The sequence below is a fragment of the Trichechus manatus genome, unplaced genomic scaffold (assembly GCF_000243295.1).
Source record: "Trichechus manatus latirostris isolate Lorelei unplaced genomic scaffold, TriManLat1.0 scaffold00088, whole genome shotgun sequence".
Classification (NCBI taxonomy): domain Eukaryota; kingdom Metazoa; phylum Chordata; class Mammalia; order Sirenia; family Trichechidae; genus Trichechus; species Trichechus manatus.
In genome coordinates, this window is record NW_004444024.1 from 3,967,545 (window position 1) to 3,973,074 (window position 5,530).

A 5,530-nucleotide genomic window follows, 5' to 3' on the forward strand; every position below is an offset into this window, starting at 1 on the left:
GCCCCGGGGCCCATGGCCGGCGCTCGGTGGCGTCCTCTCGGACGGTCCCGCCCGACCGGGCGCCCAGCGCTCCCTACCCGCTCCGCCCCTCGGCCTCGCCCCGCCGTTTCGGCTTGCCGGCCCGCCCTCCTAAGCCTCCTACCCTCGACTCTACTTGGTCTGACGCCTCCCTTGGCTCCTGCCTCTCAGCTACTCAGACTGCGTAGGGTGGGGGTGGGGGGGCTGCCTGCAACCTCAGGGGCGCGCCCTTCACTAAAGCACGGCCCCAGCCCATTTTGCCTGTGGGGAAATTGAGAGAAGGGGTGGAGTGGGCGTTGAATTCACTGGCCTAAGGCTGTACAAAGAAGCCCGCTGGGCTGCTAGCTGAACGGTTAGCGGTGGAATCCACCAGCCGCTCAACGGGAGAAAGATGCAGCAATCTGCTCCCTAAAGATTACAGCCTAGAAAACCCTATGGGGCGGTTCTGCTCTGTCTTATGGAGTCACAATCAACTCCACAGCACACAACAACAATAAGACTGTACAAGGCCACCCCAAACAATATTCACCCCCTGGATCAGGGGGTGGAAATATAGAAACACCACTGAATTCTGAAGGGTAAATCCAGGAGAGTAAATAATGCGGTATGGTAATAGAGGTACCATAGCGGCATGAGTGTAAAGAGCTGTGGGAGAGCAGAGGGGAGGAAAATATTTCACAGAGAATGTGACATCTGAGCGATCTTGAATGATGAGTAGGAATTTGACCGGGAGGTGAGGTGGATGAAGGGCATTAGGGTCAATGGATGACAAACCTAGGACTCACAGAACCTAAAACTCTGGGGTCCCAAGTCTCTGCTCTACACAATATACCATACAGTTCCTTAAGCAAGCAAACAAAATTATTATTATTACATCCTACTAGGTTATTTTTTCTCCTCTTTCCCAGGTATTTGTTCATTCATTCAACAAATATTTACTGGCACCTAAGGTACTGTGCTGAGGACACAGAGAAATAGCAGAACCAGCCCTAACCCTGGTCCTAATGAGCTCACAAATGGAGACAGATATGTAAACAAATAACCACAATAAACTGATCAGGGTAACCAAGGGTAGTGCAATGTGCAATGGCAGCACTGAAGAGAGAGTGTATGGCCGTGCATAAGTGGTGGAGAGGGCTTCACAAAGGAAGCAATGTGCACTGGCCCAAAGAATGAAAAAGAATTATGTGGATGATGACAGGCAAGGGAGGGATGGGCTTTCCTGGAAGAAGATATCTATATGTATCAAGGTTCAGAGGTGGAAAATCGTTTGAGTTCCAGAAATAATGAAAGGTTCCTTTTTAGGGCTGTCAGATTGTGAAGGGGCTTTACATATTATACTAAGAAAAGTATCCTGTCCTCTATGAAAATCCAGTGGAAGCACAAACAACAAAAGATAAAGTACATAATTAGAACCTCCTAAAAATTAAATACTTATGTTCATCAAAAGACTTGACCAAAAGAGTGAAAAGAGAACCTACAGACTGGGAAAAAATTTTGGGCAATGATACATCTGACAAGCGTCTAATCTCTAAAGTACACAGAAAACTTCAACACCTCAACAACAAAAAGACAAACAATCCAATCAAAAAGTGGGCAAAGGACATGAACAGACACGTCACCAAAGAAGACATTCAGGAGTCTAACAAACACATGAAAAGATGCTCCCAATCATTAGCTGCTGTTGTTGTTGTTGTTAAGTGCCGTAGAGTTGGTTCTGACTCATAGTGACTCTATGTACAACAGTACAAAACACTTCCCAGCCCTGTACCATCCTCACAATTGTTGCTCTGTTTGAGCCCATTGTTGCAGCCACTGTGTTAATCCATCTCATTGAGGGTCTTACTCTCTTTGGCTGACCTCTACTTTACCAAGCATGATGTCCTTCTCCAGGGACTGGTCCCTCCTGATAACATGTCTGAAGTACACAAGATGAAGTCTCGCCATCCTCCCTTCTAAGGAGCATTCTGGCTCTACTCCTTCCAAGACAGGTAGATTTGTTCGTTCTTCTGGCAGTCCATGGTATATTAATATTCTTTGCCAACACCATAATTCAAAGGCATCAATTCTTCTTCAGTCTTCCTTATTCATTGTCCAGCTTTCGCATGAATACGAGGCAATTGAAAATACCATGGCTTGGGTCAGGCACACCTTAGTCCTCAAAGAGGCATCTTTGCTTTGCAACACTTTAAAGAATTGTCCAATGAAATACATCATTTGATTTCTTGACTGCTGCTTCCATGGGTGTTCATTGTGGATCAAGTAAAATGAAATCCTTGACAACTTTAATCTTTTCTCAATTTATCATGATGTTGTTTATTGATCCAGCTGTGAGGATTTTTGTTTTCTTTTGGTTAAGGTGTACTCTATACTGAAGGCTATAGTCTTTGATCTTCATCAATAAGTGCTTCAAGTCCCCTTTGCTTTCAGCAAGCAAGGTCGTGTCATCTGTAATATCACAGGTTGTTAGTGAGTCTTCCTCCAATCCTGATGCTGGGTTGTTCTTCATATAGTCCAGCTTCTCATTAGCCATTAGAGAGATGCAAATCAAAACTACAATGAGATACCATTTCACCCCTACAAAAACGGCACTGATCAAAAAAAACAGAAAAAAACAAATGCTGGTGAGATGTGGAGAAGACTGGAACTCTTACACTGGTGGGACTGTAAAATGGTACAACCACTATGGAAAACAGTATTGTGCTTCCTCAAAAATCTAGAAATAGAAATACCATATGATCCAGCAATCGCACTCCTAGAGAAATAAGAGCAGTGACACAGATAGACATACACACACCCATGTTCATTGCAGCATCATTCACAATAGCAAAAGATGGAAACAACCTAAGTGTCCACCAGTGGATGAATGGATCAACAAAAAGTGGTACATGCGTACAATGGAATACTACAAAACAATAAAGAATAATGATGAGTCTGCAAAACATCTTATAACATGGGTGAATCTGGAGGACATTATGCTGAGTGAAATAAATCAATCACAAAAGGACAAATACTATATGATACCACTTTTATAGAAAGTCAAGAATGGGTTTACACACAGAAAGCAACGTTCTTTGACGGTTACCAGGAAAGGGAGGGGAAGAGAGGAAGAATCACTTACTAGATGGTAGACATTTGTTAATTCTGGTGAAGGAAAAGGCAATACACAATATGGGGGAAGTCAGAAAAACATGACCAAGGTAAATGAAGACATTGAGAAGTATGCAAGAACAAAGGACAACTATGGTAAGTGCTAGAACACATACAGTTCTGCAATAACAGTAATAACAACCAAAAAATTTCTAAGTGGTTACATGGGTAGATATGGTATAATATATAGGTACGGGAGGGCGAATGGGAGTACATGTGTGTACCTATATAGGTATAGTTGTGGGTATTTGCATATACATATTTGTATGTGCTACATATATATTCATATATATAATAAAGCACATAGGGGACATAGTTACGGAAATTTCCTAGACATATCCAAACACCTTGTGGGGCTGAGTTACTGGGTTTGAAGGCTCAGGAACATCTTCTCGGGGGACATCTAGGTTAATTGGCATAACATAAATATAATGTTCTACATCCTAGTTTGGTGAGTACTGTCTGAGTCTTAAAAGCTTGTGAGCAGCCATCTAAGATACAACTATTGGTCTCCTCCCATGTGAAGCAAAGGAGAGTAAAGGAAACCAAAGACTCGAGGAAGCAATTAGTCCACAGAACTAATGGCCCACATAAACCACAGCCTCCTCTAGCCTAAGACCAGAAGAACTAGGTGGTGCCTGTTTACCACTACCGACCGCTCTGCAGGGACACAATAGAAGGTCCTGATAAGAATGACGTAAAAATGTAGAACAAAACTCAAATTTATAAAAAAAGACCAGATTTACTGGACTGATAGAGACTGGAAGAACCCCTGAGATTATCGCCCTAAGACACCCTTTTAACCTGGAACCGAAGCCACTCCTTGAGGTCACCTTTCAGCCAAATGATAGATTGGCCTATAAAATAAACAACACCTAGGAGGAATGTGCTCCTTAGGACAATCAACTATATGAGAGCAAACGGGCAATATCTGCACCAAAAGCAAAGATGAGAGGGCAAGGAGGGGCAGGGAAAACTGGACAGATGGAAACGGGAAGGTAGGGTGGAAAGGGGGACAGTGCTGACACATTGCAGGGACAGCAACTAATGTCACAGAAAAATTTGTGTATGAATTGTTGAATGGGAAACTAATTTGCTGTGTAAACTTTCACATAAAACACAATAAAATGTTGAAAAAAATCCAATGGAAGTCTTTAAGGAGGCAATAATAATAACAATAGCAACAGTAAAAACAACAGTTAATACTTACTAACTGCTTCCTGCGTGCCAGACACTGTCCCAAGCATTTTACATGTATTAGCTCATTTAATTCTCATGCTAACCATACAGCATAGATAGTATTATTGATCTCATTTTACAAATGAGAAGAATGAGGCACAAAGAGAGTAAATAACTTGCTGATTGTGGATCCAAGTAAAATGAAATTCCTGACAACTTCAATCTTTTCTCAGTTTATCATCAAGATGTTGCTTATTGGTCCAGTTGTGAGGATTTTTGTTTTATGTTGAGGTGTAATCCATACTGAAGGCTGTGGTCTTTGATCTTTGGGGACCATTATTCTGCCTGTTGTTGTTATGTGCCGTCTAGTCAGTTCCGACTCATGGTGACCCTACAGCCTACTACACCCTTAACCTTCTATGGCAGGAAACAGGCTGAGAAGACTATTTAGTTGCCAACACAGGCCCATGGTTATTTTAATACTCCCAACATAAAAAGAAATGTTATGAGGGAAAGTGTGATGGAGAGGAAGTCAGTGTGGAAAGAGACAATTTAACCAATTAAATTGATTAAAACAGCTTTCTTTCACAATTTTTGTAATATGTATAACCACGTGAACACATTACCAATCTTCCCTCTACTTCCCTCTACCAAGTGCCAGGGAAAGGGCCTGCTCAAGTTAGCGGCCACGAAGCCTAAACTTCAAAAGCTTCATGGTAAACCTGCCTCTGATAGTGATTAAGAACATGGAATCTGGATCCATACTACCTGGGTCCAGTTCTCTACTCTCCCACTAGCTGTTTTTGTTGATTGTGTGCTATTACAAGTTGAGTTCTCCAGTTCTCAGATGTTGAGATGGAGTTTGGGGTACAAGATATTTATTAGGGATCAACATCTATGAAAAGAAGGGAGATGAAGCAGGAAAGGGCAGAGGACCAGGTCAAAGAGGCCTAATCAAGGTGGCAGGAGCACTGGAGCTAGTATTGCCTGTCAGAGTTGTCTCATGTTGAGCCTAAGTGGCTGGGTCCTTATTCCCTCACATCCCTTAGTCACTGGATGTGGGCTACCCAAGGAGGGGCATGGCCTAGGGCAAAGTTGTTCTCTGCTTCAGGATAGACCCTGAAGGAGCTGTCAGCTGGAGATTCTTCTGACTGATTCCCTACAGTGGTACAGCAAGTTCTCC